Raw genomic sequence first — 26,812 nt, forward strand, 5'->3', positions numbered from 1 at the left:
CAAAAAAGTTTTCTCAATGCCCTATAAATAGGACCAAATTTTTTTTTTTCTCTTCTCTATAAATAAGACTAGAAGAGTATAATATATATTAACTATGAATACAATTGAAAAGTTATTAATGAAATTTAAGGGAGTGTTATTTCAGTCATGATCAGGTTGTTTTTAATTTAATCACAGTTGGATCACTCACCTTTGAATCACTGCTTCAATCTTAATCAATGGTTTGATTTTTAATACCTTAATCACTTTTTATAGGCAAAGCTGGACTATCTGGGGAAAAAAAGAAGTCACCAACTTCATATTAGTCCTTCTAAGTTAAAAATATGCTTCAATCCAAAAAATAAATAAATAAATAAAATATGCTTGAAGCTATCCTCCAGGGAGAGGGTCCTCCTAAAGAGTCCTTCTTTTAATTCCTATGGGTGTATATTTCTTGTCTCACTAAGTGAAGTAGGTTATATAAATTGCACAACACCATGGTAATATATCAACAACTAAATATTTATATAAGTTACTCACCAACTAAATGTTTAGATAATTTATTCACTAAAAGATTTCTCTTAATAATTTTATTGAATGTTCTCTTCAACTTTCCTACTTTTTAAAAAAACTTCATATTATTTGATCTACCTCTTTACAAGCGCATCTAATGACCTTTTCCATTATTTGATCTACCTCTTTACAAGCGCATCTAATGACCTTTTCCATGTATCTGAATCACCTAAACTGATTTTTTATTGTTTTCCTTTTAACAGATGCCACTCTGGCTCTTTATTTTATATATATATATTAATTAGAAATCGTATTTTTTGTTGCATGACCCCACACATCCATCTGAACATTATCATCTCAACTTTATTATTTTATTGTCCCTTTAAAGCCTAACATTCATTATCATGTGATCATATTGATCTTGCAGCAGCACAATAAAAATTTTTTTTTTCCATTAGTTATTTTCCAGTCGCAAATAACTTTGGTAGTTTTTATTTATTTAAACTACTCAGCTAAAATTATATGATTACTGGAAGCACTAAGAGATTTACAAGAAAATATTCAGTGTTTGACGATCATTCTTCTAATAGCTCTTAGAATCAACTCCATAAAGATGAAGAGCCAGAGACCAGCTCTACACCTTTGGAACGAATGGGAGCAATTAGCAAAGAGTCAAAGGGTGATCTAGGCCTTTGAAACAAGTTGTAACTAAGCAGCTGGATGCTAGCTATGAGCCTTTGGAGCAAGTTGTAGGTGAAGAGCCCATGACCATTTCTCCAATGGCTCCCGAAATCAATTCTCTAAAGATTAATGAACGGAGGGCAAACCCCATGCCTTTAGATAAGAGTCGAATCCGCATGCAAAGTTATGAATATCCTCCGGCTTGATGCAGCAACTCTTCCCATCTCCTCACAATGATTTGTAATGATATGATTTAACTTAATTGTGATAACTAAGGCATCATGGTTGGTGGATAAAGGGGGAAAAAAATACCGTAGGACTTGCAATTATGAATAATTTATTTGTCGCACAAGTATAAATACTACTCCCTCCGTTCCTTATTATAAGAGACATTTGATGTTTATGGCATGTTTATATATATAAGAGACACTTAAAAGTTATCTCTACTTTTTTGTGTTGATTTCCTATTTTATCCATATTTATTTTATCTCCAATTCACACTCTCTTTCCCTCCCACTTCTCTTTCTTTTAATAATTTAATTGTTCTCTCTCATGCTCTCTCTCCTTATTAATGAGGGCATTTTTGGGAAAAAAATTATACTTTTTACACATTGATTGTTCTTAACTAATTTTAACTGTTTTTTTTATCAACGTAATTTGGTTATTTGTCTCTTATAATAAGGAACGGAGAGAGTAATTAAATTTAAAACACGTAAACAAAAAGTATTTTTAAAATGAAAATTACAAGTAATATTTGAAGCCAAACCGATATCATGAACAGCTGCTTCTGATTTCCATATATAGTAATAATTGAAATATTCACCTACATTGGAAAGGATCCGTGTTTATACTGTCAATAATGCACAACACAAAATACCCCGGCCACTGGGATCTTCCGGTCACTTTTTTCTCATGGTGTTGTTATTGGATTATTGTGTGTATGGGCTTCATACTCAAATATTTCCTTCTTTTGATCAAAACTGCTGACCAACTAAACAGGATCTGGATGAACATGTCGTCCCACATGAAGCCATGAATCACATTGTTGTTCCCCTTTGTCACTAGGTTCATATCTAAGCAAAATTCCAAACAAGATCTTCCACTATTTCATTGTGTAAAATCAGAATTAGACCGAAGCCATATAAGGGAAGGGGAACAAACAGAGCAGATAATGTAAAGAAGGTTCAGTAAAAACGAAAAATTGCACATCAGAGGTTTTGATATATGTTCTAATTCGGTAAGGCTTTTATGGTAATTATCTTAGGTTGAAAGAGAGTAAGTTCCTAAAAGTTAGTTAGTTACAGGAGAGAGAATGTGTGGCCTGACGTGTGTGAAGGCTGGAATATATTGTGTACTGCTCTGAATCAATTGGTGTGGAATGAATATTCTGTTTCTCTCCCTTTTCTCTCTATCATAAGGTATCAGAGCGCTCCTTCTCCGGCCCATGGCTCCGCCGGAGACGCGATCCTCATCTGATCGTTTCATTGACATCGAACATCGTCTCGATCAGCAACAGACCGTTCTTGACTCTGTTCATACTCGATTGGATCAACAATCTTCTCATATCTCTGACCTCAAAGTGACATTACAGGACATATCCTCTAAGCTGTCTCAAATGGGATCTTCAACTGGCATCCGTCCTGGTTCCGGCGATGGTGACAAACGACCTGGTTCGAGTGAAGCTGGCATACTCGGTTCAGGTTCGCCCGCTATTCCAACGTTTGGGTCCTTCCATGAGCTGCACGACTCGCGTTCGCGTTCGACCCCTGAATACTCGATCGCCACCAAACAGAGCCGGGTGGAGTTCCCAAAGTTTGATGGGTCTGATTTTCGTGGGTGGGCATATCGGGTCCGTCAATTCTTTGAGGTCGACGGAACTCCAATAGACCAACGTATACGCCTCCTCAGCATTCACCTTGAGGGCCATGCGTTGCGGTGGCACCAAACATTCATGCGCCATCGCTCGCTTACAGAGATTTCGTGGGCTGAGTATTTTCGGCAGATGGAGATCAAGTTCGCTGATATTAGAGATGAGCATCCTCTGATTACTTTAAAGAAGCTACAACAGCTAACCGACCCCGTTTCTGAGTATGAAAAGAAGTTCGACGAACTCCTCTCCGAGATTGACATGCCCGAACCAGTTGCCATTAATCTGTTTATCGGTGGGCTCCGTGCCGATATTCAAAAATTTGTTCTCAACTTCGCTCCTTCATCACTTTCGAGTGCAATGTCGACGGCGAGGTTGCAAGAATCGACTATCCAGGCACTCCATGATAATACACCGGTGTCCTATCGCCGTTCTAGCAGCTGGGTACCAGGGGAGTCTGTTGGGTCGCGACCAGTAATGGGCCCTCGACTAAGCCCAGTTACGGATGCTACAGGAAACTCTAAGCTTAGATCATTCGACCAGCTACCAGGCCGATCCACTACGTCTTCCTCTGCGGTCACGGCTGCCTCTGCTTCTTCTAAACCGACCCGGCAACTTTCAAAAAAGGAAATGGATGATCGAAGGAGGAAGGGATTATGTTACTGGTGCCCCGAAAAATTCTCCACCGGACATCGCTGCAAGGAATCGCAATTATTTGCGTTGGTAATTGAAGAAGAGGACGATCACTTCGAAGACGCTTTGGGGGATGCTCAGATTGATGCTTCAGGAACAATCAATGCCATTGAAGGAGACCACCGAGCGCCCACTCTCAAACTCGTTGGTCAGATTAAGAATCAGAAGGTCATTATTCTGGTAGACACCGGTAGTACACATAACGTGTTGGATGCCTCGGTAGCCAAACGGCTTCAATTAAAACCTCAAGACCGTACTGCAATCCGACTCACTGTAGCAGATGCACGGCAGGTGATAGTTACTAAGCATTGTCCTAATTTAGCATGGGAAATGGGTGACTCAATATTCACTGCTGACTTTTTAATTATGAAAATTGGGGGGTATGATATGATTCTTGGAACTCAGTGGTTGAGGACGATCGGTCGGTTTGCTATGGACATTGAATTGAGATTATTTGAATTTATCTACGAGGGTCGAAAAATTGAGTTGCATGGCTTGGGTTACTCCCCTTCTTCTGTTTTAACAGAGCTCTCTTCAAACCATGATTTAGTTGCTGCTGCGTGTATTCTTCTTGTTAATGCATCCTCATCCTTACAAGTGGAGCTAAAGAACCGTACGTCCCTTCCCAAGGAACATGAACAGCAGTTATATAAGCTACTAGATAGTTATGTTGATGTTTTTGAAGAACCTAAAGAGTTACCCCCTTCCCGTCCATTCGATCATTCGATTCCCTTGCATTGTGATAAGCCTATAAGCTGTAGACCTTATAGGTATGGGCCAATGCAGAAAACCGAAATTGAGAAGCAAGTGCAGGAGATGCTTCATCATGGCATTATACGTGAGAGTTCCAGTTCATTTGCTGCCCCTGTGGTTCTGGTACAAAAGAAAGAAGGCACTTGGCGCTTTTGTGTTGATTACAGGAGGCTTAACGAAGCTACAGTAAAGAACAAGTTTCCCATCCCTGTGATAGAAGAGCTTTTAGATGAATTGACTGGTGCTGTGTTTTTTTCTAAACTCGATCTCAGATCTGGTTACCACCAGATACGAATGAAAGGGTCAGATGTCCATAAAACAGCTTTTAGAACCCATGATGGCTTGTATGAGTTTGTGGTTATGCCTTTTGGGCTTACAAATGCCCCAGCTACCTTTCAGGGCCTTATGAATTATGTTTTCAAGGCCTTCTTGCGAAAATTTATATTGGTTTTTTTTGATGATATATTGGTTTATAGCAGGGATTGGGAATCACATTTACAGCATTTAGATACAACCTTATCCACTTTGAGGCATCACAAGCTGTTTGCAAAGTTTTCCAAATGTACTTTTGCTGCCACTCAAATAGACTATTTGGGTCACATTATCTCTGCTCAAGGTGTTCAAGCTGACCCAAGGAAACTTGAAGTAATCTGTTCTTGGCCTATTCCTTCTACTTTAAAAGAGCTACGTGGGTTCCTTGGCCTTACTAGTTACTACCGCCGTTTTATTCGGAATTATGGAGCTATTAGTAAACCCCTTTCTGATTTATTACGGAAAGACATCCCCTTCCAATGGTCTGTTGAGGCAAATGCAGCTTTCCTCCTGCTAAAAAAATTAATGGTTTCACCTCCGGTGTTAGCTCTTCCTAATTTTCATGAACCCTTTATTGTAGAGACTGATGCTTCCGGGACTGGGCTAGGAGCTGTTCTTTCTCAGAATGGGCATCCAGTGGCATTTGCTAGTAAGGTCTTGGCTTCTAAGAAGAAGCCCCTTTCAGCCTATGAACGTGAATTGTTGGCTATCATTTTTGCTGTGAAACAATGGCGCTCTTACTTGTGCAGCCGCAAGTTTATCATCAAAACTGATCATTTGCCTCTTAAGCACCTATTGGAGCAGCGTGATTTGAATCAAGATCAGTTTAAGTGGCTACATAAGTTGTGGGGGCTGAACTATGAAATTGTTTATCGCAAGGGAAGTGAGAATGCAGCTGCAGATGCACTATCTAGGAGGGGGGACGCCTCTTGTTTAGCTTTATCCAGACCTGTTTCCCCACTTTATGAACGGGTTAGGGATTCCTGGTTGACTGATGAACAGCTACAAACTTTGATTTCTGCTCTTGAACAGGATCCTTCCTCACATCCTAAGTTCACTTGGCAGCATCAGCTTTTGAAACGGAATGGCAAGCTGGTTGTTGGCGCTGATAGAGGCCTCCGTCATGATTTACTCTCATTTTTTCATGAGGATGGGGTTGGAGGGCATTCAGGGATACACCCTACCTTCCAAAGGATTTCTTCCTTCTTTTATTGGAAGGGACTCGAGAGAGATGTACGGAATTTTGTGCGTGCTTGTACTACATGTCAGCGATTTAAACCTGAGTTGACTGCCTCACCAGGATTACTTCAACCTTTACCTATTCCTGAGCACATATGGACTGATCTTTCTATGGATTTTATCAGTGGTCTTCCCAAGTCATACTCGAAATCCACTATTTTAGTAGTGGTTGACCGCCTTTCCAAGGCTGCTCATTTTATGGTCCTTAAACACCCCTTCACAGCAGTAGAGGTAGCTCAGATTTTCTTAGACAATGTGGTCAAATTACATGGATTTCCTAAATCAATCGTAACAGATAGGGACCCTATTTTCTGTGGCAAATTCTGGAGAGAGCTTTTCCGATTATATGGGGTTAAACTTCAATATTCATCTGCATACCATCCTCAAACGGATGGCCAAACTGAGGTTCTAAATCGCTGCTTGGAATGTTATCTTAGATGTATGTCGGGGGATTTCCCTAAACAATGGGTGAAATGGCTACCTCTAGCAGAACTATGGTATAACACTACCCATCATTCCTCTATTGGAATGTCACCCTTTGAGGCTGTCTACGGTGTTGCACCACCAATACATTTACCTTATATTGCTGGCGATTCTTCCAATGATTTAGTGGATCGCACCTGTCTCTCTAGAGAGTTGGTCTTACAATTGCTCAAGCAACATTTGATGAAGGCACAGCATAGAATGATCCAACAAGCCAACAAACACAGGTCTGAACGTCACTTTAATATTGGGGATATGGTCTATCTGAAGCTGCACCCCTTTCGTCGAAATTTGTTGAACAATTCCTCCCTTCATAAATTGGCTGCTCGTTATTTTGGTCCTTATAAGGTGCTGGATAAGATAGGAGCTGTTGCTTATAAGCTTGAATTACCAGCAGAGACACGGATTCACCCAGTCTTCCATGTGTCCCTCCTTAAAAAACATATTGGGCCTACTTCTGTCCTGGCCCCCTCTCTACCCCCTATTGACTCCCAAGGACAGTTTACCCTGGAGCCAGAGACTATTTTGGGCCGGAAAATCATTAAGAAAAACAATGTTGCTGTTACACAAGTGTTGGTTCACTGGAAATATTCTCAGCCTGAAGACGCTACATGGGAAGACTTATCTACCATCCAGCAGCAATTTCCTGAATTTTCTACTGCGGCACCGCCTACCAGGACAATCCTTGTGGACAAGGATTCTGTTTAAGGGGGGGAGTATTGATATATGTTCTAATTCGGTAAGGCTTTTATGGTAATTATCTTAGGTTGAAAGAGAGTAAGTTCCTAAAAGTTAGTTAGTTACAGGAGAGAGAATGTGTGGCCTGACGTGTGTGAAGGCTGGAATATATTGTGTACTGCTCTGAATCAATTGGTGTGGAATGAATATTCTGTTTCTCTCCCTTTTCTCTCTATCAGGTTTGAGCATTCCTACTCGAGTGTGTTTAATTTCACGTTAAAGCCCACCAAAAACATAGTTTTGGTGAAAGCAAGTAGTTACCTGCTTCTATCAAAACAATAGTTCCTATAGTTGCCAATGGGAAACCAAACATGTTTAACCATTGAGTATAGAATTGAAATAAAGTTGCAAGATAGTAAGCAATATATTATGATATCATTGTCTAACCTTTGCTCTCCGGTATGATGCTAAGGGTTCGTTTGACTTATGAACTTGCCCATCTTTCTGTGAAAAATTGATCATCTGGCAACGGTTGCATCCCCCTAATGACTGGAGAGGAGAGGAAGAAAATATCAGAATCAGAGAAAACAGCTACGTCCTTATTAAGCATCACAATGCAAACCAATCCAAAAGAATACCAAAGAAAATAAAACGGAAAAAGTGATTTTAAGGAGGGAAATATTCTTCGTGTCCTTGAACAGAATAATAATAATAATGAAAAGGTAAATGTAAAGTGATGATATGCAGAATACAGTAAGGATTACATATCTCGTCTCCTGTATAAAGGATAGAGAATTTCTGAGCTACCAAACAATATATACAGCTTAACATATGATGGATCCCAAGAGGCCAAGTACAATGCTCTGTACAACCCCCCCCCAAAAAAAAAATGTCAAGACAAAAATGTATATGTAGTTTTTTTTATAGCAATACCATCAGATTCTCCAATCATAACATGACCCAACAAGGGTTATCTTGTAATCATTATGATTCTTCACGAACCGGTTGCATAAGAGCTTTGTTATATTTAATTACAGTACGTCATGCCAAAGATGTTAATTTGTATTTAAATCCTAACTGTTATCATTCTTTATATTCTGTAGTTAGGACAGTTTTCATACAATATGATGACTCAATGGTAATGTAAAACTCTACTATCATTTTAAGTTCATCATATCATTGGAAATAATTCATACGGAAGTTTTTCCAATGTGCACCAAGAGTTTCAAATGGCACCGCAAACAAGTCTTAAAGGGATTCAAGGTTAGAGAACTTACTCTGAAATAATGGTTCCCAATTCTAAGGCTTCTCCATCCATCTTCATCATATGGCCCTGCCTCCAGATACCACAAGGTTTGGTCGAAATCTAGTTGGAGTGACTTGCATGTCTTCTGCGCATGGGCTCTTCTGCACATCTAGTGACATCAATTATAATTGGTCCCGATTCTATATTGAAAAATAGTGGAAATTTTGAAATGGAAGGTTGTTGTATCCAAAAGGAATTTCATCACAATTAATCAAGCCATTGTTTAATACATGAAATCCCCTTTGCAACCCACTAAATAGCTTAATCAACGATCAAATAAGCCATTACTTGTCATGAACTAGTTTATGATCTTCCTTGATATAATGGACAGAATATTTAAGGTTCCCTAGAAAGAGTGAAAGTAACTATTGCATATTTAGAAGAAATTGACTATTCCCGTAGAAGGAATTGCATATCATGAGAAAATGAATACAAGGGCATACAGGGACTTAATCTGTTGTTGAGGTGAAGTACACTTTCCTCCGACACAAGCAAGAACTGCGCTTCATTGGCGAAGTTGAGCTTGCTCTTTGCATCTCCACATGTAACTGCGTCTTTGGACTTGTTCAATATTAGATCATGGTCAGAACTAGAATTGCGTAACAAAGCACATGGTCTACCAATGGCTTTGCTAAACCAAGCATTGACGTCTTCATCGTAACTATGGACTATGTACCTGAAGGGCACAACAATTATTCCAAGCGTGAGGTTAAAAAATGAAAGGGCATGTCTACTGCTTACTAATCAGGGCATTTGCGATTTAATTTTGAAAGATTCGTTTACACAAAAGTAAAATCTCATATAGTGACAAGCCAGAAGGGAAAAAAATTTAATTCAGAGGAAACAATAATAACTGAACCATAATAATTAAAAAGAATAACGAATTAAGGAGAAAGATCAATTTCACATGTAAAATAATTCCATGTGTTAAGGACAGACTGAGAGATTCAATTAAACTCTATGCATCGCAAGAGGAATTGTTGGTTCTGCCAACAGAAAAGTTATTCATGAAAAGGAGTTTTTTTTTTTTTTTGGGTTTTTTTTCTTTTGGTGGGGGGGGGGGGGGGTTGGCTCTGATCAATTATCACTAAAATAATGTGACTGGTTTACATGATTCCATGGTGCTCCAATATTTATAAAGGATTTAGTTGGCCAGCCGAAGTAGAATTCTGCTATACTTGCTCAAAAAGTAAAACTATCAGATCATTTTCTTTTTATATTCCAATGTAGAGGAGAGCACATCAAAATACTAGGAAGGCGTATTGTAATATCATAATCACATCTTGTAAGAGATAGGAATAGAAATACATACATCTGCTGACAAAAACACCCTTACACATAACAAAAATACCCCAAAGCTCATGCTGCTAACAAGGATCCCCCCCTCCCGCCCCAAAAAAAAACAGGCAAAAAACAGAAAAGAAGAAAGGATTCCTGTGGATGCCTCTTGACAAGCACAACAGAGCAACAAAATAGGATTCATTTCACAATGCTCTTTGTTTCAACCATCCGCTGCCTCGATCCTTAAATGAAAGTTAGTCTACAATTTTCAGGTTTTCCCCGTATAATTACCAACTAAAATCACCCAATACCATCCACAAGAACTCAGTGTATATAAAATTCTAGTGGACACAAATATGCAACCATATACCTCTGACCATACAAACCAACATCTTCTCTGCCACTGATGTCCACATCAGAATCAAGCTTGATCTGTAGTCTTTCTTTGCAGTGTGGGGACTCCACAAACAAGATTCCTCGACTGAGGTCAACATAGGTGCTTATAAAGCACATTTGAGGAACCTACAAAAGCAACACATAATAAATCAAATCTCACTATAAAGTACCACGAATAGGATAGGCAGATAGCTAGAATTGGCTAGCACCTGTGACAAAGTATGACTTGCGCAAACAACAATAGTCAACCTTGCCTTAAAACCTGAATCTAATCAATAGGAGATATTTACAATACAACATGGAATACAACTTTCTAAAAAAACAGGACAAGGATACTGCAAAATATTGTAAACAGATTATTCAATTTACATTTTAAATATACCAGAATTACTGACAAATATTATCATAATATATACTTACCCTTGACAATTATAAAATATTTTGACAAGTTTCAGAGATTTCTTATTGTGTTTAATGCATTTTGTAACATTTCAATGCATTTCAAGAATATTTCTTCACACCTTTTATGCATTTGAATTTTTCTCTTCTGAAGCATTTAGAGGCAGGCTAGAACTTGGGAAAAAAAACATTCGTAAGAGGCATTATAGCATTGCCTGGAACGATTCTGCCAGGAAACATCGGATCTTCTTAGAACACTGTTTATTACAAGAGTGAAAAGACAAGACCAGCCAAACTAGATACATATAAATAGAGACAAGAGCATTTGATGTGAAGCATCGTAGGTTTATTAGATTCTCTCTAGCTTTTCTCCAATCCATCTATTTTCTTGGCAGGGTATCAAGCCTCATCAATCACCATTGCCCTTTCTTCTTTTATTTAAAAAAAAAAAAAAAAAGGACAACAGTTACATTTGGTCCCAGAAAAATTCACTGCTTTCAGTTTTGTTCTCATTCCCTTTAATAGATAGGTGAAACATGGTTCAATGGATCAGAAATTAAAATGATCATAGTGTATCATCTTGTGGGCTTGTCACGTAAACAGTACAATCAACATCACAAGATAAAAACTGAAAAGGATGCAGAAGAGAGTTCACCAATGAGAATTCATTTCATTACGTTGAAATGAGAAAGAAGAAAATGATAATTGTTTTACCAGGAAAAAATAAAAAAAATCAAAATCCACCACCGTAAGCAACGACAAAACCAAGTCCAATCTCTGAAATGTGCATCCATACATTAAATTACACACATTGAAGGATTCAAGAATCAAATAATGGTTTTACCTTCTTCTGTGTAAGAATTTCGCCACTAAGGCTTTTAAGAATCCACTCCCGATCATATTTCAGGCCTGCTCAAAATTTTCAGAAATGAGATACATATCTGTAATTATAATAATTGCAGGTGAGAATGTACATTAAGGATATTTTTTTTATTTTAAAGGAGAAATCTTGATTGATTATTTGTGATAAATTAGAATATTCGAAGTAGAAGGTGAGAAATTTTATACAATAAAGAAGACAACAGAAATGGAGAAGGGGGAAATATGAGAAAATTCCCATCTAAACAGAAACAGAGTTGTGACCAATGATATGATAAAAAAGACCAAATCCTTCCCAAAGGATCAGTTATATAAACGGGCTTCAAATCCGTAACAATGAATTGACCACATGGTAGGGAAAAGATCAGAAGAAAGTTTGGCACAATAAAGTGAACTTTCCCAATGAGAGATAAGTTTACCACTCGTGTTTCTGGTTGAGCTAGAAGCAGCAATTGCAACCCACTGTTTTCTCTGTTCTTAAACCTCATTATAAACCTCATTTCTAATAAGACGATAATATGTGAAAAGTAAATGATTACAATTGTTGCTATGAGGCCAACTTCCCGAGCTGAAACCACCACAGGATTTATTGGATATATAGTAATAGATTGAAGAGAAAAACAAGAAGACAAGGAACAATGGTCAAAGCCTGCATGAAGTAAATGTTTGTGCATAAGTTCAAATCACTGGCTGAAAAATCTATCTTGGTTGGCATATGCAAGCCTACAAATAAGCTTCATATGTGTGTGCACTTTTATTTTGCATATAATGCAAGTTTATTCCTGTCTTTTAGGGCCAAAGAATATGAGCAGCAATACGAGAGAAATAAAAAATTTAAAACACTAAGCCCTCTAGATGGAAGGATGTCATAAATTAAAGAGCACAGACCTTTCAATTGTTTTGTATGGCCAAAGTGACTTTCAGGTGAAATAAAGGAACCTGCTACAAAATCAATAAATTTCTTTTTTTTGGGGCCCGGGGGGGGGGGGAGAAGGAACACAAGAATTAGATTACAAAGAATGGTGACCTAAGATTGTTGGAAATGCATTCAAGAATCATCAAATATTGACACATGAACCAAGAAGCCAAGCCAAACTACAAGTTCATGAAAATGAGATTTCCCTCACTTCATTTGAACTTTGTTATGAGCATGACATAGTTAGTAAATGTTAGCTACCCTAACAAGACTGTGAAATCCCCGAGATAATGCTCATTATTTCCTCCTGATTTTCTGCCATTTATTCCATCATTTATTACTCATTATTCCTTGATTCTTTTACCGTTGTATGTAGCTGTTATAGGCCTTTATTATGTTTCCTTTTTCTTGCTCTGTATAATTCATATAAAGCTGTGTACATGTGCTCTGGAAATATATGAATAATACGAATTATTCAATCTGGTCTCCCTACTCACATGGTATCAGAGCAAGAGGGGGAGATCTGACCTGTTGACCGTATCGTGTCATGCCTAACGATCTCAACGAGTCGACAAAGTCGACTATGGAACCCGACGGCTCTGCCGCTACGAACTCGAAGCCAGTTGCGCTGAACCAAAGCTTCGAAGGAAATGCAGTGTTGATCGTACCGGAGAGACTCACCGGCGATAATTACAGAGAGTGGGCCCAGTCAATCCGCCTCGCTGTTGAAGGACGAGGGAAGCTCGGGTACCTCACCGGTGATGTCGCGCATCCCCCCAACACGAATTCGCAAGCTGTACGCGTGTGGCAAATTGAAAACTCACTGGTAGCTTCTTGGTTGATCAACGCAATGCAACCCACCATTAGACGTAGCTTCATGTTTCTCCCAACAGCCCGAGAGATTTGGGAGGCGGTCCGCGAAGCTTATTCTGATGGAGAAAACGTCTCTCAAACGTTTGAAATCAAAACGAAGCTGTGGCAGATGAAACAAGGTACAGGAAGCCTAAACGAATATTATCTAAATATGTCTGCTTTATGGCAGGAATTAGACCTCCAGAACGAAGAAAACTGGAAGTGCTCTGAGGATGCAGCCCAGTACAAAAAGAAGGTCGAAAAGGAGCGCTTATTTGAGTTCCTCGCTGGTGTCAACTCGGATCTGGATGCAGTACGAGGACGCATCTTGAGTCGTGTGCCTCTTCCTACCGTTCGAGAGGCTTTTGCGGAAGTTAGGAGGGAGGAGTCACGCCGAAAGGTTATGTTACAGCCTCTATTAGATACCCAAATAAATAAATCTGAATCATCTGCCCTCATTTCTCGTGGAACTGACCTTAAAAATCAAAAGACTAAACTTTTGTGTGAGCATTGTAAGAAAACAGGACACACAAAAGAAACTTGTTGGGATATTCATGGGAAACCAGTAGATTGGAAGCCCAAGAGAGGAAGAGGCCGTGGATATGTTGCTGAGAAAAGTGAGGAAAAGGCTTCCACATCTCAAAATACATTGACCGAACAGGTTTCAAAATTAATGGAGCTCCTAACTAACCTTCAACCTTCTGGGCAACCAGCACGAGCTCAACCCACTGCCACTGTGGTCCATAGAGGTAACTTTATATATGCCTTAAATACCATCCAGGGCTTATGTTCAGGTAGATGTTGGATAATTGACTCTGGTGCCTCTGACCATATGACTGATAACCGGACTTTATTTACTACTTATACCCCGTGTGATGGCTCATTAAAAGTAAAAATTGCTGATGCTTCTTTATCACCAGTGATTGGTATAGGTAGTATTCGCTTGTCAAACCAGATAACTCTTTATGCTGTACTACATGTTCCAAATCTAAAATGCAATTTACTTTCTGTCCATAAACTCACCAAATATGAAAAATGTCATGCTGATTTTTATGACACACACTGTTTATTTCAGGACCTGTCAACAAAGAAGACGATTGGTTATGCTAAAGAGTTTGATGGTCTTTACTACTTTGATGAAGCCTCAATAAACCCTAGCATTGGAAATAAAGTGTCTTCCTTTAAATCAAGTGATTTTCTTTTATGGCATAAACGTCTGGGTCATCCAAACTTTCAGTATATGCTTCAAATGTTTCCTTCTAGTTTTTCAAATAAAGAAATTTCAGATACTTATTGTGATATCTGTGAGGTTGCTAAACACCAACGCACTAGTTTTCATCGAAACATTTACCAACCTTCTTCTCCTTTTTCGGTTATCCATAGTGACCTTTGGGGACCAAGTCGTACCCCTAGCCGAACTCTTCAAAAATGGTTTATAACTTTTATTGATGACCATACGCGGGTTTGTTGGACATATTTACTAAAAGCCAAAACAGATGTCTATTCGGTTTTTTCTAATTTTTATCACATGATCAAAAATCAGTTTCAAACCTCCATAAAAGTCTTACACACAGATAATGGCACAGAATACATTAACAAAAACCTGACTCACTTCCTCCAACTACACGGTATCATCCACAAAAATTCTTGCCCTTACACCCCTCAACAAAACGGCATTGCCGAAAGGAAAAACAGACACATCCTTGAAGTAGCCAGGACTCTTCTTCTCACACATAATGTTCCGAAATACTATTGGGGAGATGCTATTCTCACAGCCACCTTTCTAATTAATCGAATGCCAAGTAAACCCCTCTCCTTCAAAACACCTCTAGAAGTTCTTCAATCCACTCATTATGTCCCATATCTCCAAAACAATCTTCCCTTAAAAGTCTTTGGGAGCACTGTCTTTGTTCACATCCACCATCATAGTAAACTAGATCCTAGGGCAGTCAAATGTATCTTCCTAGGATACTCTGCCTCCCACAAAGGGTATAAGTGCTACGACCCAATTAAGAAGCAACTCCATGTCACATGTGATGCTACCTTTCATGAGTCAGAATCCTTTTATCCCAAGGCCACAATTCAGGGGGAGAGTCTAGGTGAATTGCTACCGATAGAAAAGGACCCGAATGAAAATCAGTCTTACCTAGAATATGAGTCACCTGATCAACCCTACCTAGAATATGAGCCTCCTCTCACCCTTTCAAATGAACAGCAAAGTTCTCAGGAAGAAAGACACAATCAACCTGAGGGAGAAAACCATACCAAAAGAAAACATAAGGAATTTAACAAAGTTTACAACAGGAAAATAAAACCTCCTCATAGGCCATCAAGCTCCCAACAAAACCAAGCGACTGAACAGTTGACAGATCCTGCCAACAAGGAATCTGATAAATCTGGTGTAGATGATGCAGAACCTATGGAGAGCACAAGATCAGATCTAGACCTTCCAATCGCTCTAAGAAAGAGACCTAGAAGCTGCACTCAACACCCAATAGAAAACTTCATATCTTACAAAGCCCTATCATCACAATATGGAGCATTTATAAACAACTTAGACGCTACAAGAACTCCCACTACCATTGAAGAAGCTCTAACATCTCCTAATTGGAGAGAAGCTATCATGGAAGAGATGAACGCGTTAAGGAGGAATGGAACTTGGGAAGAAGCTATCCTACCACAAGGCAAGAAAGCTGTTGGATGCAAATGGGTATTCACAGTAAAGTACAAAGCTGATGGAACCATTGAGAAGTTCAAAGCACGACTTGTGGCAAAAGGTTTCTCACAGATCTATGGAACAGATTACACAGAGACATTTGCTCCGGTAGCTAAACTCAACACGGTGAGAGTTCTGATGTCATTGGCAACCAATCTAGACTGGCCCATCTACCAATTAGACGTAAAAAATGCATTCCTAAACGGTGACCTCAAGGAAGAAGTGTACATGACACCACCACCAGGGTTCCCTACCACAAAACCAAACATGGTGTGCAAACTGAAGAAATCATTGTACGGCCTGAAACAATCACCACGGGCGTGGTTTGAAAGGTTCACCCGAGTCCTAAAGAATGAGGGCTACACTCAGGGACAAAGTGATCACACACTATTCTTCAAACATAGACATAACAAGAAAACCATCCTAAGTGTCTATGTGGATGACATAGTACTCACAGGAGACGACTCAGAAGAAATTGAGAAAATAAAGGCAGCTATGGCAAAAGAATTTCAAGTGAAAGACTTAGGGGAAATGAAGTATTTCCTTGGGATGGAAGTGGCTCGATCAAAGAAAGGACTATATATATCCCAACGGAAATATGTACTTGACCTACTCAAAGACACAGGAATGCTAGGTTGTAGACCAAGCTCTACCCCAATTGAGGTCACAACTAAAAGAAAAAAGAAAAAGAACGAAGCAAACAAAGAAGATTCAGAGGATAAACAAGAAACCGAAGATAGTGAAGACGAAGAAGAAGAAGAAGAAGAAGAAGAAGAAGCGAGTGAAGAGAATGATGTTGACAAAGGCAGATACCAAAGACTTGTGGGAAGGTTAATCTACCTCTCCCACACAAGACCAGATATAGCGTTTGCAGTTAATGTAGCAAGCCAACATGCACATGCACCCAAAGAAAAACATCTCAAAGCTGTCTACAAAATCTTGAAATACTTAAAGGGCAACCCAGGTAAAGGTATATTATACAAGAAGGGTACCAATCGAAGGGTGGAGATCTTCACAGATGCAGATTATGCGGGCTCTCAAGGAGACAGAAGATCTACAACAGGTTATTGCACATATGTTTGGGGAAACCTGGTTTCGTGGAGGAGTAAGAAACAAAATGTAGTATCCCGAAGCAGTGCAGAATCAGAGTATAGGGCAGTTGCACAAGGAATATGTGAACTAATCTGGATGAAGAGGGTCCTAGAAGAACTGAAGATGGACATGGAATTCCCCATGAAGTTATACACTGACAGTATGGCTGCCATAAGCCTATCTCACAACCCGGTGCAACATGATAGAACCAAACATGTTGAAGTAGACAGACACTTTATCCGAGAAAAATTAGATGGAGGGCTTGTTACTCTCATACATGTACCAACATGGGATCAAACAGCTGATATCTTTACAAAAGGATTACACAGAGAAAAATTTGAAGGTTTTGTGCGCAAGTTGGACATGATTGATATCTATGGTCCAACTTGAGGGGGAGTGTGAAATCCCCGAGATAATGCTCATTATTTCCTCCTGATTTTCTGCCATTTATTCCATCATTTATTACTCATTATTCCTTGATTCTTTTACCGTTGTATGTAGCTGTTATAGGCCTTTATTATGTTTCCTTTTTCTTGCTCTGTATAATTCATATAAAGCTGTGTACATGTGCTCTGGAAATATATGAATAATACGAATTATTCAATCTGGTCTCCCTACTCACAAAGACTCGACTAACTCAGAATGCCGAATCAAAGGATCCCCTTCGTACGTTGAATAAAAGATAAGATGACAAGAAGAGTTCAAACCTTGGCATCTTCATATGTTGACATGTAACCAAAGGATACTCTTACAGTTCCAGTAGGCTTTCCATTAATTATATCACGATCGTCCCAGCAAACATGGCCTGCCTGTGTTTGTAAGTCTAACTATCATTCCAAGGATATAAACAAATGAAACTTAGACAAACCAATCATGTCAATAGCTGGAAAATAACATTAACAAGCAGCAACCTCAGTATTGGAAAGTAGATCCAAGTGAGACAACCCAAGGTATTTTGCACAGGCACCAGGATTGCAGAAGCATCCTGTCTAAACAGATAGCAGATACAGATATACAATCAGCATTGTAGCAAGGTGCTAGATCAGGACAAGCAAATAGAAAAAGTTTGGTCTTATCATGATAGATGGAAAACATGATCTTTCAAAAAGACAGGTTAGCAACATGAAGAAAATCCTCATTTGTACCCGTAGCTGAATTCCTGATAGAGATGCCAGCTTTTCCACTTCTCGGTATCCATACCAAGAACCATCAGGTCTTTTCAAGTTGAATGAGACAATTGGACCCATTTCATCACACAATTCCTGGATTAGGAAAAATAACTGGATCAAGCTAGCTCCACTTATAGAGAAAAACCAACAATGATGACGACGCCAACAACAACAATAATAAAAGGAATATAAGATCTTGTACAACTTTCCACAGCACAAATTCTAACAGTACTAATTTCAAGAAAACTAAGATAAATAAGAGTAACAAGATAGGAGAATTCTGCATGTGGCCTGTTTATTTTCTTTTATCATAGTAAGAAAATCAATCACTGCCTCTTGTTTGAAAAGCTTTACAACTTAAAGTTACAGGAAATTATGATCTAAATCTAAAGCCAATCAGCTACATAAGTTATGGTTTCTACCTGCTAAAATGACAATCAAGTGCACAGATAACACTTACTAATGGGTCAAAAGGAACTATGAGGGAACAGCTGCTTATATTGTGAGATACAGAAACAAAAAGAGAAAAACAACCTTGACAAATTTCTTGGCGAATTATCCAGCTTCTATGTTGAAGGTATAAAAATTAAGACGGGTACAGGAAATGCCAATCTTTAAAAATATAAGGCGTGGGAACTGCACAATACTTATATGAAGCAATAAATATATAGAATATAATATTTTTATAATTAATAAAAATTAATATTTTATAATACATTACCAGCCCATATAATAAGTGAAACCCACCAAAAACAATTTTAATGTTTACTTATTTCAAAGGAATACAAGTCAACATATTAATTTTTTAGTTCCAACTTACAAGACTTTACTTTTCAAATAAATTAAATATAATGATATTCAAGAAAACAAAAAACAACTCACCAACTTCGCCATCATTGCAATAATAAATATTAATAAAGAAAACATTATAAAATTCAAATAACAAAGAGGCAGGAACACAAGCATCAAGTGCCATATTTATGGTTATCCAGACCAACTTTTGAGAAGTCAAGATGCCATCTTGCCAAAGGTCAAAGACACAAAGCCCAATGAGCAGACTTTAGGGAGAAAGGGAGCAGTGAAACCATTGAAACAAGCTGTCTTTTTTACGTTTGTTTACTATCCTGGTCCTCTACATTCACTAAAATAGATACATATAATGCTTTTGGTTGAAGATAGAACGAAAAGTGATCATGGTGTAAAGAAGGGAGGTGCACCCTGAACATAGTAACATTCTTAGTGCCCCCCCCCCAAAAAAAAAAAAAAAAAAGGGTGAAATTCATAAATATAGAGGATCCAACTTGTACCCTTACACCCATTATCTATTCTCTTTATCTCTTTTTATATGCATTCAATCCTATGAATGTAGAAGACCTAGAATGATGGTCAGAAGGGTAACAACAACCTAAGAAATAATGAAAAGTTTTGTTTAGGGAGGAAAACAGAAGAGAAGAAAAACCATAGGAAGATGTCAACATTGGAAGGTCAAATGGAAAAGTAAGGAGTCATGTAGGTACAAAAAATAGAAAGTGAATGAAAAGGTAATTTTGAGTATAGAAAATGACTCTCATGCCCTGTTTAAGGAAAATAAGAAAAAAGGGGATAGATAATATTGAGTAATGATTACAAGGGAATAACAGACATTGGACTAAGAGTATGAAGATGCACAGGGAGAAATGACAGCTGAAACATGATTATGAATTAGTTTTGAAATCATGCTTTTACCCTTAGAGCTATGGATCCTCCACATTGCACTTTATGCCCATTTGGCGTATGGGTAATGGAAAGGGTGGAAATGGAACTCAGGATCAAAGTCAAAAAAAACACTTGTCTAGTGTGCCGCAAGCCCACTTCCAAGGAACCAGACTTCCATCAAAATTCATTAAACTTGGTTCCATCCCATACCCCATGGAAGTCACCTGACTTCCATGGAAGCCAAACCTTACATCATTTTGCCCTTGGCAGATTAAGGGAGGTACAGAGGGCAGCAAGGACAATGGCAAGGCAGAGGTGGAGACAGAACATGCTAATGGGGATGTATTTAAGAAGCAATGGACAATTCCGAGGAAGAAACCATAGGCAAATCACATTGATAAAAAGAAATGCAAGGACAGGTTTTCCAACATTGGTTGAATACAGGAGTGTAGCTTCACCATCGGCTATGTAGGGCAATTTATTATTGAAAGCCAAAGTTGTTAAAGTGCTCCAGAAATTGAATTAGATTCATAATGTTGTACAATGTTTACAGCAATGCAGTGGGAGGTTGCAACCACCTAAACAGATGCATTGAGAGGTTGGTAACTTCCAACTGTGAAATTCACAACCTCCATAAGTCACAAGACTTTCAAACCACCAAAAGAAAAAACTAAAAACATCACAAGTCACAAACTTTCAAACCACAAGAAAAAAACTATCATATAAAACCGAGCATTGGACAACAACCAAATTATACAGTAACATACCCTTGATTTATGAGATCCATAGACCATGCACGCTCTGGATCCATTCCCATGCCTGAGGGCCAAAAGCTTTCTCCTTGTATACAAGGCCAGAGACATTGTATGCCTACAAGGCAAAAAGGCTTCGTATTACTCAGAACGTACGGATATTTTCTTTTGGGTAACAGAACATACAGAATTTTAATCATGAAGATGGGTCGTGGGCCTTCACCTAGCACCTTAAGCTTTTTACTTGAAATAGTATTTGGCATGAAATGAATGCCTCTAGATCCAAAAAGGTCAGGTGTTTAACCCTTGGTACCCCTTATTAATCAAAATAGAGTTTCAGCACAAGGTGTAAAAAGCCTTCACTTTGTCTAAACCTCATGCCATAGGGCTTTCATGTGAAGGCCATGTTCAGGAGGTATGTTAGACATTATAATCAAATTATTCATGTAACTTTTACTTAACAGCTTAAAATTTGGAGTGAAATGATCTTTGGCACTGACCTTCAGCCAATTTGGCTAGCAAAGTATTTTGGATCACCTTTGCTATTTCTTATCTAAATAGTCAATCAGGTTTCACAACAAAAATTTATGTGCGAACAGAGGTGTAGGTTGGTATTGCAGAATGATGTCTCTAAAGTTAGCATTAGAAGTTAAAACAAGTAAGTGATTCAATGGCATTTCATTGTATTTTGTTTGAATTTTCAATATTTTCTTGTGTGTTTGGACATTACAAATTACAAGCATGTTATATACTAATTGTGCTTGTCTTTCAAACAGAAGAAACGATGCATAAACACGTTCACAAAGCTATAAATGTCATCAGCATAATTCCTTCTCGTAACTTTTATCAATATTCTAAAACAGCGGATTTTGCAAATTATAAGCAATACCAAATCAAGAAAAAATGCCGTCAAAATTCAAATAGACAGAGATAAGATACCAGAGGACAACACCATATCAGTGCTTCTAAGTAGGAACATAGGCTTGTTTAAATCTTTATACACACACATGTATGTATGTATGTATGCTCTTCTACATACCGTGATATTGCTGATACCGTTAGAGAACTCAGGATCTTGAAGCCATGGTGAATAGATGCTATGCCCAATAACAAAACAGTGCCATCCTCAAACAGATCCTCAATAGCTTCCCTTCTCTTGATAAAATCAATGTCGGCAATTGATGCAGCAACTGTACCTACAATGGGGACAGGATAAATGACTGACTTGAGCATTAACCACAGATAGACATCAAGCCATCACGCCACAAACCTCCACTGAAATAAGATTTCTTCAGTAACTTGGCCGCATCTGTGATTAGAAAAGGAATAATGAAGACAATCATTACAAGACAAACATTCGTGAAATTAGTCTAATATAGCAAGTATAAAATTTCCATCAATATCATGACTAATTTAGCATCTTGTTTAATTTAAACCAAAATTAAAATATATATATATTTTTTTTTAAATTTAAGTTTCTTACCATTCTGAACAATGAGAGCTCCAAGCCCAGTGGGATAGCCAAACATCTTAATAAAAATCCACAAGGTAAAACGTCAATTTTTCATAGTCATTGATGATCAATCAAAATGAGTTCAACTATCGCAAACTACCTTGTAAAAGGAGATAACAACAAAATCTGCAGGATACGTGGATAAATCAGGAGGTCTAGTAGAACATCCTTTTGCAGCATCAATCAGGACAATCCACTGGCCACCATTTCCACAAAAACAACATACAAACAAATGTCTACCATCAATGCTCTGAAGATGTCACACAGAATAAGGTAGCCACCAATGATGTAAGACCAGTAGGAATAGAGAAAAAGAGAGAACAGCAAAATAGCATGATCTAGTCCAATGTAAAATTAACGTGTCTGTCTATATGGAATCTTTTCATAGGCAAACAAAATATTCAAAAGCAGCAGCAATTCCCCTAAGATAAATCAAATATATCAGCTTTACTTCCACCAAAGCCAAGATATTTCTATTTGTTGTAGGAATCACCATTGCATTACAAGCCAAATAAAATACTGCAAGAAAGCAAAAGCAAATACAATAAACAATAAATAAAACAAAAGGCAAAAACAAAGATAAGGGTAAAGGACTCTTTGGTGAAATATCCCGGTAATCCAGATAAAAGTAATATCAAAATCCTAAAAGCGGAGCAATACATATATAACAGGCAAGTGTTCTGGATATAAGAATCTAAAAACAATTTAAGCTTCTAAACAAGAGAATAAACCATGGATTGAGATAGGAAAAGTTTCCTTGGCCTCTTTTTATCATACATTTCATTTAAACATGAAGAAAAAACTCAGTTAGGACACCAGAAGCAAGAGGAAACTTGCATAACAACATGAATTTGACAATCGGTTTTATTGTCCTAATACGTTCTATATGATGGACACTGTAGCAGAAAATATAAACAGCACCATGTCATTTTACGTGCTATTTAAATGACAGATGTAAAGCAATACATAGACCTAAGGAGTGAATAAGACAAACAATGTAGCATATTACTTGCAAGCTGAAGAACCTCCCAGAATCCTTCTCGAATCTTCCTTGATAATCTTAACCAAGTCAAGGCTATATCTCAACCCTGAGAAATTGCACTCTGAGGGGAAGGCAAACAAATTATACATATCACCTGCATTGTGGGGCAAAATGAATAAGCAGATATCATAAAGAAAGTCCAAAACCCCAAGAATAACATATGACTTCAAAAGTTACAAGTAGGCTTTTGATCTTGCAATCCCGCTGCTTTTCTCCTTTGTACTTGGTGTGGTGATATCCTTATGGAAATTGTATCTCCAGATACACATGGATGCATGTCCTCTTCAATATCTACTGCAGTGGCTGCAGCTCCTTCATTCAGAGCATATCTAACACTAGTTAAGTGCATGGGATGTTGATAATCATCATCAAAATAAAAACAAAAAAATTGCAGCATAAATATGGTTCTTCAGATGTTGATAAAGTCAAATTAACCTACAACTGCATTAAGAGGAAAACAAAAAATCTCAGATCACATTTAATCACTAGATACCAGTCTTATACATTATGCAATCTAAAATGTTACGCATTTAAACATACTATTTTTTTTTTTTTTCATGATTCCATTTCTTTTTCAACATTACACGCTCAAGTACCAAGCGTGTGTCCTTGCGTTAAAGACAATTCAATCTAAGGTACAACAAGCCAACAATCTTCTCTTCAAAGCAGGAAAGAAATGAGAACAAATAATTAATGCTAAATAAATATTTGACCGTATCTCACAAGATCTGTTCTTGGATCCACAACTCATAAAGGAGTAAATACCAACAGGATTAACTATATTTGACCTAATTGCTCATTTAACAACTGATTAACTGGAATTACAAAATGGTTAATTGAAAATAGATATAATTACAGTTAAAATGGCATCAATACCATATGAAGTGCTAATGTGTTATAGTTTGGTATTCATAATGTCACCATATTTGCAGTCTTGAATAATTTACTTATTAGAAAGGATACTCTCTCATTCCAAGAACACTATTGTGATTCTCCATTGTATACATGAAATGGCTCTTACAACTCCACAGAAAAGCCTCGCCAATCAGCTTCAACGCTGCTGTAGCCCCAGAGGTAAATATACATTTATAGTCTTTTGGAGATGCTTTGCAGTAGTCAAGGACCTGTATGGCACACAGTACAATAATCCAAGCCGAATATAAATTTTTTAGATATGTTGATTCTCTCTACAAATAATGAAAAAATGAAAAACATTAATAGTAATAGCCTGGTTAGCAACTAGTGGTAACATGGCCCACCCTACAAGGTTTGTTAACAAAGGCAAAAGGACAAGGCCATCCACAGTAGCATGTTGCTCATGAAAAATGAAGAAAATTCAGTCATCCATCAGGCAATTTAACTTAGTATTTCATTCACCATCTCCTAGATAGACAGGACTGAATTTAAGATATAATATTCACTGATCCTAAAGACCTCTTAGCACAAAAGCTGTTTTCAAACTAAGCTTATTGACTTTTACAACAGGTAGCCCATGTGTCAAGACAACTCAATGTACCTGCTGACGAGCTTCTTTCACAATCTCCAATGTAGCAGAACTGGAGTCACTTTGGCTATCTAGTGTGGAGATTAAGGAATTTTACTTAATAAAGAAGACGCAAACTACCGATAAAATAAGTTACTCCCACAGGTAAGAATACAATTTATATGAACAGGATTTCTTTTCACGTAGAAGATTGACTCAATTGAATACAAAAAGAAGGGTAAAATAATGAGGAGGATTACTCAAAAGACATTATCTAAAGCACGAAATATTATACTAATGCCCAAAAAAAAAAAAAAGAAACCTCCAATTTAATCTGAATATATACCAAGAAAAACCCTCTGAGTCCCAAAAGCAATATTCCTTGATGAAAGCATAAATGAGATATCATCACAGGAAATGAGGATTTAGGATGTAGTACTTAGACATTGTTTCATTCCTCTTCAGTTTCTACTACCATGTCAGTTACAGCAAGCACTGGATAGATGCAATTTGCTTATCATAAGCAAGACCCCAATACAAGTGATCATCAGAAAATTGGCAGGAGTTCCTACTTTAGTTCTTCCACAAGCCAGATCCAATTACCTTAATTGCTAAAATAGTCGCTAGAGACAGAATAGTGCTTGCAGCATCCGGAGGAACACAGTTATGCTTCTAAATTCAAATTTTTGGGTTTTAACTTCAAGCTAAAAATGCTGAACAGGCATTTGAATTATAAGTAACTGGTAATATTGAAAGGCAAACAGAGGCCTTTCTGAACGAAACTATTCAAAGTATAATAGTTGCTACAGACAGAAGAGTGCCTGCGACATACTGAAGAACATATATGCTTTTAAATTCAAATTTTTCGACTTTCGTTTCAACCAAAAAATGCTGAACAGCCATTTGAATTACAAGTGGCATGACTGGTAACATTGAAAGGCAAACAAAGGCCTTCCAAATGAAACTATTCAAAGTAACATCACATGAAATAGCACTAATTCTCTTAAAAATCTGTCATTTAGCAATCCGGGGCAAGCAGATCTTTTTTGAAAACAAATCAAACTGCTGGTGCTGAAACATCCAACAAAGTACAGACTGGTCGCAAGTGGCAAGCAAATGGCATGCAGGACCTAAGTCCTTGATTCTTGTGTTGAAGATCGGACAAAACTGGATATTTCTTCAACATAAGCACCGTAAACTGAATATATATACATATTTACATGTGTGTGAAAGAAAAAGGAAAAGGAAAATCATACATGCTGCAAATAGAATTATGTCAAGGATAACAAGCTCAAACGAAATACTTGAAGTTATTTACATGGCCCAAAATAAGCCAGTATAAAGATGCACCTATCTTAACGTTATCACTGTCGTATCAGGATACGAGGGTTTCCATATACGTTGCTGGTAAGGTCTTTGAAAACCAATTCCATCTGCTCATCGGAGAATAAAGTTGCTCCAGCATGATCCAAGTATACGAGATCTAAAAATTAAAATTGCAACGGAATAATTTACACAACAGAAAACCCTTTACTTGATACAGACATCACACTTTTTGCCGCTCACACAGTTTAAGCACATATTTCATTGGTAATTAAAGTCATCTTAATACAAACTGTTCACAATAACAATTCTACATACATATCGGACATGAAGAATAGCTTCCTTCAAACTGAATATAGTCTTGCAATGAAAAGGAAGGAGGCTTGTTGAATTTTAGTCTATCACCATTGTTAGAAATGTTTCACAGAATATGTTTCAGTTACTTTTTTCTCTTGTTCTTCTATTTTTCGACTGGGAAACCTCAGTAAACACCGCTTCTACCATCAACCCCGTTCAACTAATAATAGCTTCCCCTTAACAAACTCCATACCTTGAGCAGAACCAGACTAAACCCAAGGTCAAAAAGGTCAAAGAAAAATCAATTTCTTTCCCACTTTCCTATCTTTTTTAAATTGAAATTGTCTACTGAGATAAACTTATTGACCTTGTAATCTCTTGAATTCAGTGGCTCGAAGTTCATCAATGCTCTTGGGACCATTGGGATACCCGTAATCCTGGCCAAATTCCTTGAGAAATTCTTCCTTTGTGGCGTCCATGTTCAGTTACAGGGAAAACTGCAG

The 26,812-nt window shown here is 37.8% G+C and overlaps 1 pseudogene; it reads right to left on the reverse strand.

The window, feature by feature from the left end:
* Positions 1–2,070: 2,070 nt before the first annotated feature.
* Positions 2,071–26,812, reverse strand: LOC114757669 (molybdenum cofactor sulfurase-like; annotated as a pseudogene).

The sequence above is a fragment of the Neltuma alba genome, unplaced genomic scaffold, assembly GCF_004799145.2.
Source record: "Neltuma alba isolate B1F8T4 unplaced genomic scaffold, ASM479914v2 tig00001496_pilon, whole genome shotgun sequence".
NCBI lineage: Eukaryota > Viridiplantae > Streptophyta > Magnoliopsida > Fabales > Fabaceae > Neltuma > Neltuma alba.